General features: G+C 34.9%; 1 protein-coding gene and 1 pseudogene across 4 annotated transcripts in view; both read left to right on the forward strand.

Annotated features, from left to right (window-relative positions):
* The window catches only part of SBF2 (SET binding factor 2), a 454,330-nt gene that overhangs the window by 307,518 nt on the left and 129,163 nt on the right, over window positions 1–17,649 (forward strand). The window lies entirely within an intron of this gene.
* LOC118520769 (U2 spliceosomal RNA) lies at window positions 17,165–17,264 on the forward strand (annotated as a pseudogene).

A 17,649-nucleotide genomic window follows, 5' to 3' on the forward strand; every position in this document is an offset into this window, starting at 1 on the left:
TGATAATTATATCATCCGGTACCATCCATGTCATCTAGTAGTGCTTTTTACCTTGTTTTCCAAACTTTATTCGGTTCTTTCTTTTTCTTATTGTGTAGCAAGCATTTGTAGTGTAACATTAAATAGAAGTGATAGAACCTTTCTTTTAAAGTTTAATCATTGAACTTTATCTTTGCTAAAGGTTTTTTTTAACAGCATTTAATATTTTATTGTATTTTTAATTTATCGCTATTATTTTTAACATACAGTGTTATATTAGTTTCAGGTGTACGATACAGTGATTCAACACTTACATACAACACCTGGTGCTCATCAAGTTTTGTTAGATGTCCTATATCAGGTTAAAAAGTCCTCTTCCAAAACAAACAAAAATACCTAATTAAAGATCATACAGCATGGAAAAAAGTCCTCTTCCTTTCTTGGTTTGTTAAGAGTTTTTCTCATTAATACATGTTGAGTTTCATGAAATACTTTCTCTGTAAATATCAATTGTTTTCATGAATTATTGAATTTGATATGTTAGGAATTTTTCCCATGATTGTTTCCATCATTTGAGATTAGCCTATTATTTCTCATAATGTTTTTCACTGGTATTGGAGCAAGCTTATACTTAGTGTCAGAAAATGAAGTAGAGGGGCACCTAGGTGGCTCAGTCTGTTAAGTATCTGACTTTGGCTCAGTTCATGATCTCAGGGTCCTGGGATCGAGCTCTGCCTCAGCTCCCCACTCAGCAGGGGGTCTGCTTCTCTCTCTTCCTCTGCCCCTACCCTCCCTCTTGCACCCACTCTCTCGCTCTCTCTCAAATAAATAAATAAAATCTTTTTTAAAAAAAGAAAATGAGGTAGAGATTGTTTCTCTGTGTCTCCTATCTGAAAGGGTGAAGGTTAGATTGAAATAGTATGTTCCTTATAAGTTTGTTAGAACTCCGCAGTAAAGCCATCTAAACCTAGTGTTCTCTTTGTAGGAATATTTTAAATTTCCAATTATAGACTATTCAGATTAGTAATTTTTCCTTGAGTTTATTTGGTAATTTTTTCCTAGGAATTTGTCTGTTGTGGATTTCTTCCTTTTTAAAATTGGTTTTGCCAATTTTATTACTCTAGAAACCCTTTGCTTTTTAAAAAAATTTTAATTCCAGTATAGTTAACATATAGTTATATTAGTTTCAGGTGTACAATATAGTGATTCATCAATTCTATCCATTACTCAGTGCTCATCATGATAAATGTACTCTTAATCTCCATCATCTATTTCACCCATCCCCCCCCACCTCCCCTCTGATATGCTTTATTTTAAACAAGTACCCTCAGTTAAAGTTATTATTTTTTTTCAACAAGAACATTTTTTACTTGAAGCATGTTCAGAATACATGGTTCTAAAAGATATATAAAAAACATTCCAGCCAAGAAAATAAAATACACATTTTCTTCTAGTACACACAAAAGAATCCCTTGGTTAAATCACATAAAAAGAGACATAACAAATATTACAAATTTAAAAAGATTGAAATCTTTTATGTTTTCCAACCACAAGGGTACAAAACTAAAGATCAATGATAAAACAAAGCTGGAAAATCTACAACATAAATACTAAATATTTAATATGTAAATATTAAAGAACATACTACTGCATAAGCAATGGGCCAAATAAGAAATCAAGCAGCAAATCAAAATAATCTCAAATGAAGAAGAAAACACAATATTCTAAAATCTGGGATGCAGCAAAAGCAGATGTTAGAGTGAAATTCATGCTATAAATTCTTGTATTAAGAATAAAAGTAAACAGCTTAACACTACACCACAAGGAACTAGAAAAAAGAAATGTGAAATTTAGTAGAGGAAGGAAATAACAAAAATCAGAAATAAATAAAATAGAGACCAGAATAAACAATAACCTAACATTGAAAGTAATGACAATTTTTCCAAGAAACTAAACAAAATTGGTAATGCTTTAACTACATTAACTAAGAAAAAAGAGGAAGAGGACTCAAAAACCAAAGTGAGAAATGGAAGAGTAAATAATACAACAGATAACCACAGAAATACATAGTGTGATAAAAGATTACTATAAATAGGGCACCTGGGTGGCTCAGTTGTTAAGCATCTGCCTTTGGCTCAGGTCATGATCCCAGGGTCCTGGGATCAAGCCCCACATCAGGCTTCCTGCTCAGCAGGAAGCCTGCTTCTCCCTCTCCCACTCCCCCTGCTTGTGTTCCCTCTCTCGCTGTGTCTCTCTCTGTCAAATAAATAAACAAAATCTTTAAAAAAAAAAAAAAGATTACTATAAATAATTATATACCAACAAATCAGATAACTTAGAAAAAAAAAAAAAAACAGTTCCTAAAAATGCACAAGTTACCAAGATTGAATCATAAATCTTAAATCTTCTAGGAAATCTTCTTAGACCAATAACTAGGATGAAAAGCAGATTAGGAATCAAAAATCTCATAGCACAGAAAAGCCCAAGACCACATGGTTTCACTGGTAAATTCTACCAAACATTTCAAAGAAATAATGACAATCTTTATTGGAATCTTACAAATAATGGAATAGAGGGAAGACACTCAAAATCATTCCATCAGGCCAGTACTACCCCAATACCACAGCAAGATAAAAACAATACAAGAACAAAAAAGTTTAGTTTGTCTGATAGAAGTATGCTATTCTGGCCTTCATTTGACATCCATTTGCGTGATAAATGTTTCTCCACCCCCTCAGTTTCAATCTGCAGGTATCTTAAGGTCTAAAATGAGTCTCTTATAGGCAGAATAGATGGGTCTTGTTTTTTAATCCATTCTGACACCCTGTGTCTTTTGATTGGAGCATTTAGTCCATTTACAGTAAAAGTAATTATTGTTATATATGTATGTATTGTCATTTTATTACTTGTTTTGTTTCTGGAGATTTTCTCTGATCCTGTCTTGCCTTTGTCATTTTTTTTCTCTCTTTTGCACTCAAAGTGTCCCCTTTAATATTTCTTGCAGGGTTGGTTTAATGGTCATGAATTCCTTTAGTTTTTGTTAGTCTGGGAAACTCTTCTCGATTCTTCTATTCTGAATGATAGCCTTTCTGGATAGAGTATTCTTGGCTGCAGATTTTTCCCACTCAGCACTTTGAATATATCATGCCACTCTTTCTGTGACCCCGAGGGTCCTGAGACCACACTGTCCCAGTGAGGGTTCCACCCTGTTTAGCCACTGGAGCGACGTCCCTCAGCAGAGCCAACTTCTAAAAGTTCTGATTTTTGTGATCTGCTGGTCTATCACTTGCCAGTAGCGGCAGATGGAGGCCCCCTCCCCACTGTCTATCTTCCCTAATATCGCCTTGGGTTCTCTTCTCCGCGTGTCCTACCTTCCAGAAAGTGGTCACTTTTCAGAGAGTTGTTGCTATTCTTTTCTTCAATCTCCTGTTGAGTTCGTAGGTGTTCAGAATGGTTTAATCCCTATCTAGCTGAATTCCTGGGACCAGACAAAATTTAGGTCTCCTACTCTTCTGCCATCTTGCTCCCAACCAAACCATGTTTTGACTTTGTTCCTTTGTTCACCCAGGATTCTTGTTCTGGAATGCCCATTACCCTCTGATTTCCCCCAAATCTGGTGAACATATCATTTAAGCCTCAGCTCAACTTGTATCTTTCATGCCATGCTCAGATAGAAATGGCTGCTATCCTCGTCTCCTTTATACTCTTAACATAGCACTGATAATACTCTTTTGTAACATTTTAAACATATAATAAACTGAACTCTTGGTACATAATAAACGGAACATGTTTCAAGTGTCCAACTTGATAACATTTTTAACATGTGTGTACACCTATGAAACCATTACTACACTAAAGATAATGAACTTCACCCCCAAGTGTGTTGGTACCTCTTTGTAACTCTTCTGTCTTCTCTTTTCTAAACCCTACCTCCCACCCATCCTCAGGCAACCACTAATCTTTTTGTCACTATGGATTAGTAAGCATTTTCTAAATTTTATATAAATGGGATCATGGTATGGAATTATGCAGTCTTTTCTTGTCTGCTTTTTTTTACTCAAATCATCATTTTGAGATTCATCTGCTTTGTATCATGTATCAGTAATTCATTCCTTTTTTATTAGTGAGTAGTACTCCATTACATAGATATACCACATTTTTTAATCCATCCACCTATTGATGAGTACTTGGTTTGTTTCCACTTGGAGGCTTTTACAAATAAAGGTACTCTGAACATTCATGTACAAGTCTTTAATGGACATATACATTCATTTATATTGGGTAAAATCACAGTAGTGGAATGGCTGGATTTTGTAGTTGGTGTATGTTTAACTTTTTAAGAAATGGCCAAGCTGCTTTTCAAGTGTCTACATCATTTTTCATTTCCACCACAAGTGTAGGAGAGGTCCATTGTCTCCATATCCTTTCTAACTCTTAAAATGGTCAATCTTTTTAGTTGTAACCATCCTAATAGGTGTGTAGTGGTATCTCACGTGGTTTTAATTTGTATTTCCCTAATGACTGACCATCTTTACTTGTTATCTGTTATATCTTCTTTGTCAAGTGTCTATTCAAATTTTTTGTCCATTTTTAATTGAGTTGTTAGTTTTCTTATTGCTGAGTTTGGAAAGATTTTTCTCCATTCTGGATACAAGTCCTTTATCAGATATATGATTTTAAATATTTTCTTTCAGATACTTTTTATTCTCTGAGCAGTGTCTTTTGAAAATCAGAATTTTAGTTTTGGGTTTTTGTTTTTCATGAAGTCCATTTTATCAATTTGTTCTTTATAGATATATATGCTTTTGGTATTCCTAAGAAGTCTTTTCTAAACCCCAGGTGACAAAAGTTTTTTCCTTTTTTTCTAAAAATAGATACAGGTTTTATATTTAGGTCTGTGATTTGTTTTGAGTTTATTGTCTTAAATGGTACAAGATGTGGAATCCAAGTTCAGTTTTTAACAAATAGATATCAAATTGTAGGATTATTTGTTGAAAACATTATCCTTTTTTATTGAATTGGCTTTGCACTTTTGGGAAAAACCAGTTATTCATATTTGTGTGAGTCTATCTCTGAACTCCCTATTCTGTTGCACTGGTGTATTTTCTACTTTATGTCAATATCACGCTGTTTTTAATCCTTGTAGCTTTATAATGCATCTTGAAATAAGGTATAGTTAGTCCTCCAACTTTGTCTTTTACAGAGTTGTTTTGGTTATACTGTCTTTTGCATTTTCCTATGACTTTTAAAATGAGCTTTTCAATTTGTACAAAGAAAGCCTACTCTAATTCTGATTTGAGATTTATTAAATCTTTATATCAACTTAGGGAAATTAATGCCTATATTCTCTTCTAGGATTTTTATGTTTTAAGGTCTCACATTTAGGTCCTTAATCCATTTTTTAAAAAAGATTTTATTTATTTATTGGGGTGCCTGGGTGGCTCAGTTGTTAAGCATCTGCCTTTGGCTCAGGTCATGATCCCAGGGTCCTGGGATCGAGCCCCACATTGGGCTCCCTACTCCACGGGAAGCCTACTTCTCCCTCTCCCACTCCCTCTGCTTGTGTTCCCTCTCTCGCTGTGTCTCTCTCTGCCAAATAAATAAATAAATAAATCTTAAAAAAAAAGATTTATTTATTTGAGAGGGAGCAAGTGAGCATGAGTGGGGCTTTTTATTAATACTCTGTTTTAGAAAGAATCCTTTGATTCCTACAATGGTGAGTGAGTTTTATCGAGAATGGATGTTGCATTGTCATATGCCTTTTTCTATATTTATTAAGTGGTCATATGTTTTTTTCTAAGTTTTTTAACATGATGAATTATATTGGTTTTCTAATGTGGAAACCAATTCTCCATTCTACTTGGTCATGACATATTAACTTTTAAAATATATTGTTGGATTTGATTTGCTAAAATTGTGTTTAGAAGTTTTCTGTTTATGTTTATGAGGGATATTAATTCACAGTTTTCTTTTTATGTCTTTGTTCATTTTGGAAACAGGGTGTTGCCTGTCTTATAAAGTGACTGGGAAAGTGTATCCTTATATTCAATTTTCTAGTAGAGGTTGTCTAGAATTGGTATTGTTTCTTCCTTAAATATCTGGTATAATTTATTCATCCATCCAGCCCTGAATTTTTCTTTATGGGGAGGTTTATAACTACAAGTTTAATTATTTCATAGATGTAGTACTATTCAGGTTGTCTTTTTTTTTTTTTAAAGAACTTTGGCAGCTTTTGCCTTACAAGGAATTTGTCTGTTTCATCTGAGTTGTTGTATTTATAAGCACAAAGTTGCTAATCACATTTTCATATCCTTCTAATATATGTAGAATCTGTAGTAATGTTATTTCTCATAGCAATAATATGTTGTCTTTTCTGTCTTTCATGTTTAGTCTGACTAGAGATTTATCTATTTTATTGAATTTCTCAAAGAACCAGTTTTTGGGATGCAGAAAAAGCTATTCTAAGAGGGAAGTTTATAGCAATACAGGCCTATCTCATGAAGCAAGAAAAATCTCTTTTGTTGTTGGTTTTGTTTTGTTTTGGTTTGTTTTTTTCTTTCTTTCTTTCTTCCTTCCTTCCTTTCTTAACATATAATGTATTATTTGTTTCATGGGTACAGGTCTGTGATTCATCAGTCTTACACAATTCACAGCGCTCACCATAACACATACCCTCCCCAATGTCCATCACTCAGCCACCCCATCCCTCCCACCCCCCTCCACTCCAGCAACCCTCAGTTTGTTTCCTGAGATTGAGTCTCTTATGGTTTGTCTCTCTCTCTGGTTTTGTCTTGTTTCATTTTTTCCTCTCTTCCCCTATGATCCTCTGCCTTGTTTGTCAAATTCCACATATCAGTGAGATCATGTGATAATTGTCCTTCTCTGATTGACTTATTTCGCTTAGCATAATACTCTCTAGTTCCATCCACGTCATTGCAAATGGCAAGATTTCGTTTTTTGATGGCTGCATAATATTCCGTTGTATATATATACCACATCTTCTTTATCCATTCATCTGTTGGTGGACATCTAGGCTCTTTCCATAGTTTGGCTATTGTGGACATGAAGCAAGAAAAATCTTAAATAAACAATCTAACCTTACACCAAAGAAGCTAGAAAAAGATAATAAGCAAAACTGAAAGCAGGTAGAAGGAAGGAAATAATAAAAGGTTAGAGCAGAAATAAATGAAATAAAAACTATAAAAAAAACCAATAGAACAGATCAGGGCTGGTTCTTTGAAAAGATCAAGAAAATTGATAAACCTTAGCAAGATTCACCAAAAAAAAAGATGAAGCAGAAGAGGGAGGACTCAGAAATGACAGAGAAAAAATAACAACCAACACCAGAGAAATACAAAAGCTTCTAAGAGAATATTTTTTAAAATTATATGCCAACAAATTAGGCAACCTAAAAGAAATGGATAAATTCCTAAAAACATACAACCTTCTAAAACTGAATCAGGAATAGAAAATTTGAACAGACTAATTACCAGCAATGAAATTGAATCAGCAATAATAATAATTTAAAAAAAAAAAAAAAAAAAACCTCCCAACAAAGTCCATGACCAGATGGCTTCACAGGCAAATTCTACCAAACTTTTAAAGAAGAGTTAATACCTATTCTTCTCAAACTATTCCAAAAAATTGAAAAGGAAGGAAAACTTCCAAATTCATTCTGTGAGGCCAGCGTTACCCTGATACTAAAACCAGATAAAAACACCACAAAAAAAGAGAACTACAGACCAATATCCCTGATGAACATAGATGCAAAAATCTTCAACAAAATATTAGCAAATCAGTCCAACAATACATTAAAAAATCGTTCACCACAATCAAGTGAGATTTATTCTTGGGTTGCAGGGGCAGTTCAATATTCACAAATCAATCAATGGTGATTGATAAGGGAAAGGATAAGAACCATATGCTCATTTCAGTAGATGGAGAAAAAGCATTTGACAAAGTACAACATCTACTCATGATAAAAACCCTTAGCAAAGTAGGCTTAGAGGGAACATACCTCAACATAATAAAGGCCATATATGAAAAACCTACAGCTAACATCATAGTCAATGGTGAAAAACAGAACTTTTCCTCTATGGTTAGGAACAAGACAAGGATGTCATCTCTCACCACTTTTATTTAACATAATACTGGAAGTTTTAGCCACAGCAGTCAAACAAGGAAAAGGAATAAAAGACATCCAGATTGGTAAAGAAGAAGTAAATCTTTTACTATTTGCAGATGACATGATACTCTGTATAGAAAACCTGAAAGATTCCACCAAAAAAAAAAAACTATTAGAAACTTACAAACGAATTTAGTAAAGTCACAGGATACAAAATCAATGTACATAAATCCATTGCATTTCTATACACTAATAAGGAAGCAAAAAGAGAAATTAAGAGGATAACCCCATTTACAATTGAGATAATATAATAAGATAATAAAATGCCTAGAAATACACCTAACCAAAGAGGTGAAAGACCTGTATTCTGAAAACTATAAAACATTGATGAAAAAATTTGAAGGTGACACAAAGAAATGGAAAGATATTTCATGTTCATAGATTGGAAGAACAAATACTGTTAAAATGTCTATACTACCCAAAGCAATCTACACATTTACTGCAGGCCCTATCAAAATGCCAACAGCGTTTTTCACAACTATAAAAAACAATCTTAAAATTTGTATGGAACCACAAAGACCTCAAATAGCCAAAGCAATCTTAGAAAAGAAAAACAAAGATGGAGGCATCATAATCCCAGACTTTAAGTTATATTACAGAGGTGTAGTCATCAAAACAGTATGGTACTGGCACAAAAGCAGACACATAGATCAATGGAACAGAAGAATATAGAGCCTGGAAATCCGCAATTATATGGTCAATTAATCTACAACAAATACAACAAAGGAGGCAAGAATATGCCATAGGGAAAAAAACAGTCTCTACAACAAATGGTGTTGGGAAAACTGGATAGCTACATGCAAAAGAGTGAAACTGGATCACTGTCTTAGACCATATACAAAATTAAAAATGGATTAAGGACCTAGGGGCCACTGAGTGGCTTAGTCAGTTAAGTGTCTGCCGTCAGCCCAGGTCATCCCAGGGTCCTGGGATCCAGCCCTGCGTCAGGCTCCCTGCTCAGCGGGGAGTCTGCTTCACCCTCTGCCTCTGCCCCCGCCCCGCTCATGCTCACTTGCTCTCTCTCTCTCTCTCAAATAAATAAATAAATAAATAAGATCTTTTTTAAAAATGGATTAAGGACCTAAGTGTGAAACCTGAAAACATAAAAATCCTAGAAGAGAATATAGGCATTGATTTCTCTGCCATTGGCTGTGACAACATTTTTCTAGATATATCTCCTGAAACAAAGGAAACAAAAGCAAAAATAAATTAGTGGGACTATATCAAAACAAAAACCTTCTGCACAGCAAAGGAAACAATCCACAAAACTAAAAGACAACCTACTGAATGGGAGAAGATATTTGCAAATGACATATCTGGTAAAAGGTTAGTATCTAAAATATATAAAGAACACAACTCAACACCAAAAACCAAATAATCCAATTTAAAAATAGGCAGAAGACATGAACAGACATTTCTACACAGAAGACATACAGATGGCCAACAGACACATGAAAAGGTGCTCAATATCACTCATTTTCCTATGCAAATCAAAACTATTATATCACCTGACACCTGTCAGAGTGGCTAAAATCAAATACACAAGAAACAACAAGTATTGGTGAGGATGTAGAGGAAAAGGAACCCTCTTTGAGTTTCAGACTGATCTCTTGTCTTTTATCTATGACTCATTTTTTAAAAAACACTTTATTACCTAGTTCAAAATCTTCTGTTTTTTAGCCTGCAGAGATTGACATTTTTGGTTGTCCTAGAAGGAGTTTAATGCACTGGCTTAATATCCCCTGCCATAAATTTTCTAAATTATATTTCAAAAATTGCAATAAAAACTCAGGGATGGAGTAGGAGGAGGAGGAAAAATCAGTTTCCATAACTTTGGGTCTACAAGACCCAGATATTAAAGGTATTACCGTCTAATGCAGCATTACTTAAGATGGTGCATAAAACTAGATACCAAGTACACGAAATATAGCTAGGGAAAAAAAAAAAAATTGAGATGGGCAGGGGCACCTGGGTGGCTCAGCCAGTTAGGCGTCTGCGTTTGGCTCAGGTCATGATCCTGGGGTCCTGGGATTGGGCCCCACTGCTTCTCCCTCTCCCTCTGCTGCTCTCTCTCAAATAAATAAATAAATAAATAAATAAATCTTTTAAAAAATTGATATGGGCGGTGAGTGTGAAATACACACTGAATTTTGAAGACTTCATTTGAAAAAGGATAAAATGCCTCAATGGTTTTTATATTGATTACAAGTTGAAATGATTGTACTTTAGATCTATTGGGTTAGATAAAATATTACATTTAATTTTACCTATTTCTTTTTACTTTTTAAGAATCAGACTACTGGGCAATTTTAAATTATTTTTATGGTTCACATTAAATTGCTGTCAGACATTGCTGTAGAATCCCACACTCAAACCTCAGCCCAAGACATTAGTCCTGCTTCACTCTACCTATATTCATTTTAAAGACTGGTTTTAAAAAAGAATAATTGAGAACAAAAAAATCTTCCAGAGATTTCTCAGTGCTGCTTTTTATTTTTATTTTTTTAAAGATTTTATTTATTTGTTTGACAGAGAGAGAGACAGTGAGAGAGGGAACACAAGCAGGGGGAGTGGGAGAGGGAGAAGCAGACTTCCTGCCGAACAGGGAGCCCAATGCAGGGCACAATCCCAGGACCCTGGGATCACGACCTGAGCTGAAGGCAGACACTTAACAACTGGGCCACCCAGGTGCCCCAGTGATACTTTTTAATAATGAAATTAGCACAAAACTCATCCCAAGCTACTAAACTTTCTGGTCTATAACTCTGTGTTGCCTCACACTTCACACTGAGTGAAATCCACATAGCTTGAATCTTACTGCAATGTTTAGCTGAACTTTAGGCAGGCATTTGGGACCAGGAGTTAGAGATGCACTCTTAAAAGGGTGATGAAAATCAATCAGTACAGACACTTGGCCAGTAAGTTGGAATATTCGAAAAGGTCACTGCTACATCCCTCCTCCTGCAGCTCACAGCATGACCTCCATGTGCAAGGAGCCAGAATAAAAAATGGTAAAGATTTACAACATGTTTTATAGTCAGGAAGATGTGCCCCGTTTCATTCTTCAAGGTTACTGAGCCTTTGACAGGTTCAAATTTCACAACCATAGTATACAGTTGCCATTATATTCCTGTGCATTAAGAATACAAATCAAAAGCGTAGTAAGATACCACCTCAAACCAGTCAGAATGGCTAAAATTAACAAGTCAGGAAATGACAGATGTTGGCGAGGATGCGAAGAAAGGCGAACCGTCCTACACTGTTGGTGGGAATGCAAGCTGGTGCAGCCACTCTGGAAAACAGTATGGAGGTTCCTCAAAAAGTTGAAAATAGAGCTACTCTACGACCCAGCAATTGCACTACTGGGTATTTACCCCAAAGATACAAATGTAGTGACCCGAAGGGACACCTGCACCCCAATGTTTATAGCAGCAATGTCCGCAATAGCCAAACTATGGAAAGAGCCAAGATGTCCAACAACAGATGAATGGATAAAGAAGATGTGGTATATATAGACAATGGAATATTATGCAGCCATCAAAAAATGAAATCTCGCCATTTGCAATGATGTGGATGGAACTAGGGGGTATTATGCTAAGCGAAATAAGTCAATCAGAGAAAGACAATTATCATATGATATGATCTCACTGATACGTGGAATTTAAGAAACAAGGCAGATGATCATAGGGGAAGAAAGGAAAAAAATGAAACCAGATGAAACCAGAGAGGGAAACCAACCATAAGAGACTGTTAATCTCAGGAAACAAACTGAGGATTGCTGGAGGGGAGGGGGTTGATGGACATTGGGGAGGGTATGTGTTCTGGTGAGCACTTGGTGTTGTGTAAAACTGATGAATCATAGACCTGTACCCCTGAAACAAATAATACATTATATGTTAATAATAAAAAAATAAATAAAATTTTTTAAAAAAGAATTATATTTGTTGGGACGCCTGGGTGGCTCAGTCAGTTAATTGTCTGCCTTCGGCTCAGATCATGATCCCAGGGTCCTGGGATCAAGTCTCGCATCGGGCTCCCTGCTTAGCGGGGAGCCTGCTTCTCCCTCTGCCTGCAGCTCCCCCTGCTTGTGCGCTTTCTCTCTCTCTCTCTCTCTGAAAAATAAATAAAATCTTAAAAAAAAAAGAATTATATTTGGACTAAAATATCATAGCCATATTTTTGGAGAGTCTCCTCTCCCCCTAAAGTCTGTCTCACAGTTGCAAAACTTCTTCTTGATTTAAATTTCTCAGGCTCTCCATTGTGGAATGCAACTCTGGCCTTATCTGTGGTGTTGTTGTTGTTGTTGTTTTCAATTAGGGTATGTTTCAGAGCAAGTTTTGCAGTTTGAGGAATGACTTTTCTATCAGTAATGCATCATAAAATTGTTCAGCCAAGGTTTTGACCACTGCCGTAGCCTCATGAGACATTTCTCGTTAGAGATGAAGTAATGTAATTTTAAGGACACTCTTTCCTAATGTGGCCTGTCATGAGCACGTTTTGAGCCTAACATTGTGTTCTGTAAACTTCGTGCGACTAGCTTCTGGAATCTACCCTTGTAGCCAAAGTATTTGCAGAGGATATTTGTCTAGATAGCTGCAAAAAGAGGCATTCCTTTTCTTGATGAATATTTTAATAATTGAACCAGTTGAAATCATAAATGGCACTTAACAGGGTTTAGACAAAAAAATAAAAATAAAAGTCATTAGAAATCACTGAGTCCAAACTCTTTTCTAGGTGAAGAAACTAAGGTCCAAAGAGGTAACATGATTTGCTTAAGACCACAGCAAAGATAGTGACATACTATGGATAAGAATATGGTCTAATAATATCTTTAATCATGTCTCTGCGTAAATAATATACTGGTATTATGGGGGGAAAAAAGAATATGGTCTAATGATGTTCATCCCTGTTCTTTTTCCAGTATACTACACATGGTCTTTAAATAATAAAGTAGTGTTTTGTCTATAACCATAGTAACGTTTCTTCAGATTTATTTAAGAAAATTTTTTAATTCATTTAAATAAACATAAACTAGTTCAATGTTGGAAACTTCTCTTGAGGCAAAACATAATGCTTTTCATAAAATCAAAATCAGTGGGCCTCGTTTCCAATGCAAAATATATATTGGTTGCTGTGTTCAGCTTTATATTTAAAACACTACAACTAAAACCATATGCAAACTAACAACCATTAACTAATGGAATATAGGAGGAAACAACTAGAGATGTGAAAGGAGAGAAACGAATCCAAAGAAACTATTCATCTTCCCGTTCAGCTTAAATGCCCTTCATTCATAAAGCCTTCTCTGATTGCTATGGCAGAATCACTTCCTATTCTATGCTCCCATAACACCTTTTTCTACTTCTAGTGTGGCATGTTAAACACATTGATTTGCATTAGGTCATGTTAGGCCTACTTGTCTATTAGTTCCATTAGTTTGTAAGCCCCTTGAAGACAGACTAACTCTAATGGTTGGTACCATATGTAAGTTTTCACTTTGTAGGCCCATATTTATTGGTTGAAAAATGAAGACGTAAGTATAAACTAAGATAAACTTTTTTTAAAAAAACACTTCGATTTTATTTTTTTAATGAATTTATTTTAGGGGGGAGAGGCAGAGGGAGAGAGAGAGAGAATCTTAAGCAGACTCTGTGCTGAGCATGGATCCCGATGCAGGGCTCCATCCTAGGACTCTGAGATCACGACCTGAGCTGAAATCAAGAGTTGGCCGCTTAACCAACTGAGCCATCAAGGTGCCCCTAAACACTTAGATTTTAGTGTAAAGAATTTGGTGTGAGTTACTTGAAGCAAATGTAGAGTAATTTGAGTAACAATATATTTCACACATTCACATGAATCTAAAAATCAAGTCAGATATAGCCCTATTTTTCTAGAATGGTTCAAGGTCATATCAGGAAAGACAATATTGGTACACTATAGGCCACTGAATTTCAAAGTTTAGAATGCATTAGAATAACTGGAGAACTTGTTAAAACACAGATTGCTGGTCTCCGCACCTAGATTTCTGACTCAGTAAATCTGGAATGGAGCCTGAAAATTTTCATATATAACAAGTTCTAAGATCATACCTGTACTGCATGGCCAACACTTTATGAACTAGTATTATAGACAGATAGACTAAGAAAAGAATAGAGGCAAACTGAAGCAGAGAAAGAGGGAAGTGGGAGCAATGTACACACTGAGTCAGATGATTAAGGGTAGGAGCAGTTGTGGAGCCCTGACCCAGCACCAAAGCATTAAGACATGTCCTCTCTCCACTTCCTACTTCCCTGATTAGGATGCCCTTGTCCTGACAACTGGACATTCTCAAAAGTACTTTTCACCCACCAATCAGTTTTGTTTCATCAAATTGGCCTCTTTCTGCAGCTAGTCTTTTAAAAACCAATACTTTGAGGGACTACTTAGTACCCAGCACTAAAATCTTAAGGAGAAAAAAATAGTATCATAAAGAGCTCTTAGATAATGTCTCTTTTCTTTCTTGGAAAAGAAATAAAAACTTCATTACTCAAGGAGAGGAGAATATAATCATCTTTGTTTACAAAATCCCTTTAGGTTTATGCTGTGAAAGACCAGGCAGGGCTTTTTTTGTTTGTTTTTATTTTTATTGGATATAATTGACATACAATATTATATTAGTTTCAGATGTACAATATAACAATTTAATATTTGTATATATTGCAAAATGATCACCCTAGTAAGTCTAGTTAACATCCATCACCACACATTGTTACAAATTTTATTTCTGTGATAAGAACTTCTAACATCTATTCTCTTAGCAACTTTCAATTATACAATACACTATTATATCCCATGACTTATTTATTTTATAACTAGAAGTTTATACCTTTGACTTCCTTACCCATTTCACCCACTCTCCCATACTTAACTCTGGGAACCACCAATCTGTTCTCTTTGTCTATGAGTTTGGTGTTTTGAATTTTTAAAATTCTGCATATAAGTGAGATCATAGAATATCTTTCTCTGTCTGACTTATTTCACTTAGCATAATACCTTTTGGTTCCATCCATGTTGTTACAGATGGCAAGACTTTCTTCTATTTTGTGGCTAAATAATATTCCATTATGTATATATACACATTTTCTTTATCCATTCATCAACTGATGGATACTTAGGTTGCTTTCCTACTTTAGCTATTGTAAATAATGCTGCAATGAACATGGGGGTGCATATATCTTTTCAAGTTAGTGTTTTCATTTCCTTTGGATAAATATCCAGAAGTGAATTGCTGGATCATATGATACCGCTATTTTTAATTTTTTGAGGAAACTCCGTACTGTTTTCCATAGTGGCTGCACCAATTCACATTCCTACCTAAGGGTTCCCTTTTCTCCACATCCTTGCCAGCACCTGTTATTTCTTGTCTTTTAGGTAATAGACATTCTGATATCTCATTGTGAGATGATATCTTGTTGTGGTGTGAGATGGTATCTCATTGTGGTTTGAATTTGCATTTCCCTGATGATTAGTGATGTTGAGCATGTTTTCAAGTGGCTGTTGGCTATCTGTGTATCTTCTTTGGAAAAATGTCTATTCCAATCCTCTGCCCATTTTTTAATGAGTTTTTTTTGTTTGTTTGTTTTTTGCTGTTGAACTGTATGAGTTCTTTTTATATTTTGAGTAGTGAGCCCTGATTGGATATATGATCTTTAATACCTTCTCCCATTCAGTAGGTAGCTTTTTCATTTTGTTGATGGTTTTCTTCCCTGTATAGAAGCTTTTTAATTTGATGTAGTCTGATTTGTTTATTTTGCTTTTGTTTGCCTTTGCCTTTGAGTTGTTGTTTTGTTTTGTTTATTTTTTTATGTTTTTATTTAAATTCCAGTTAGTTAACATACAGTGTAATATTAGTTTCAGGTATATAATAAAACAATTCTAGACTTCTGTACAACACCTGGTACTCATCACAGCAAGTGCACTGCTTACTCTCCATCATCTGTTTAACCCATCCCCCCACCCACTACCCTTCCAGTAACCATCAGTTTGTTCTCTATAGTTAAGAGTCTGTTTCTTGGTTTGCCTCCCCCTCTCTTTTTTTTCCCTTTGTTCATTTGTTTTGTTTCTTAAATTCCATATATGAATGAAATCATATGGTATTTGTCTTTCTCTAACTTATTTTGCGTAGTATAATACTCTAGAGTTCCATCCGTGTCATTGCAAATGGCAAGATTTCATTCTTTTTTATAGCTGAGTAATATTGTGTGTGTGTGTGTGTGTGTGTACCCACCACATCTTCTTTATCTATTCATCAGTCAACAAACACTGTTGCCTTTGCCTTTGGAGTCAGGTACTAAATGTCATAGAACATACCATCTATGTTTTCTCTTAGGAGTTTTATGGTTTCAGGTCTTACATTCAGGTCTTTAATCCATTTTGAGTTGATTTTTTGCATATGATATAATGTAGTGGTCCAGTTTCATTCTTTTGCAGATGGCTGTCCAGTTTTCCCAGCATCATTTATTGAAGACACTGCCCTTTCCCCATTGTATATTCTTGGCTCCTTTGTCATAAATTAATTGACCCTGTATGTGTAGGATTATTTCTGGGCTTTCTAATCTGTTCCACTGATCTGTGTTTCTGTTTTTATGCCAATACCATACTGTTTTTATTACTGTAATTATGTAATATACTTTGAAATCAGAGTAATGAATCCAGCTTTATTCTTCTTTCTCAAGATTACTTTGTCTATTTGGGGTCTTTTGTGATTCCATACAAATTTTAAGATTGTTCTATTTCTATTAAAAATATCATTGGAATTGTGATAAGAATTACATTGAATCTAGATTATTTGGGTTTTATGGGTATATTAACAATACTAATTCTTTCAGTCAGTGAGCACAGAATTTCTTTCCATTTATTTCTGTCTTCTTCAGTTTTTTTCATCATTATCTTATAGTTTTCAGTGTACAGGTCTTTCACCTCCTTCATTAATTCATTTATTTTTAGGTATTTTATTTTTCAATCGCTTCTCAGCCTTTTGGCTAGGATCAAGTGTAGTATCTGTTCTTATCAGCTTATTCTTTTTCATGCACCTGTAAATGGCATTGTTTTCTTATTTTTTTTTTCCTGGTAGTTTGTTTTTAGTGTATAGAAACAACAGATTTTTTCTATATTGATTTTGTATCCTGCAACTTTACTGAATTTGTTGATTAGTTCTAACAGTTTGTGGTAGAGGATTTTCTGTGTATAATATTATGTTGTCTGTGAACAGTGATAGTTTTACTCCTTCCTTTCTGAATCTGATGCCTTTTACTTATTTTTCTTGCCTAATTGCTCTGGCTAAGACTTCCAATACTATGTTAAATAATCATGGCAAAAATGGGCATCCTTGTTTTGTTCCTGCTCTTAGTATGAGTAGATGTTTAGAGTTGTCTTAGAGTATGGTGTTAGCTGTGGGCTTGTCCTAAATGGCCTTTATTACATTGAGGTATGTTCTCTATATAACC

Source organism: Halichoerus grypus, chromosome 11, assembly GCF_964656455.1.
Source record: "Halichoerus grypus chromosome 11, mHalGry1.hap1.1, whole genome shotgun sequence".
Lineage (NCBI taxonomy): Eukaryota > Metazoa > Chordata > Mammalia > Carnivora > Phocidae > Halichoerus > Halichoerus grypus.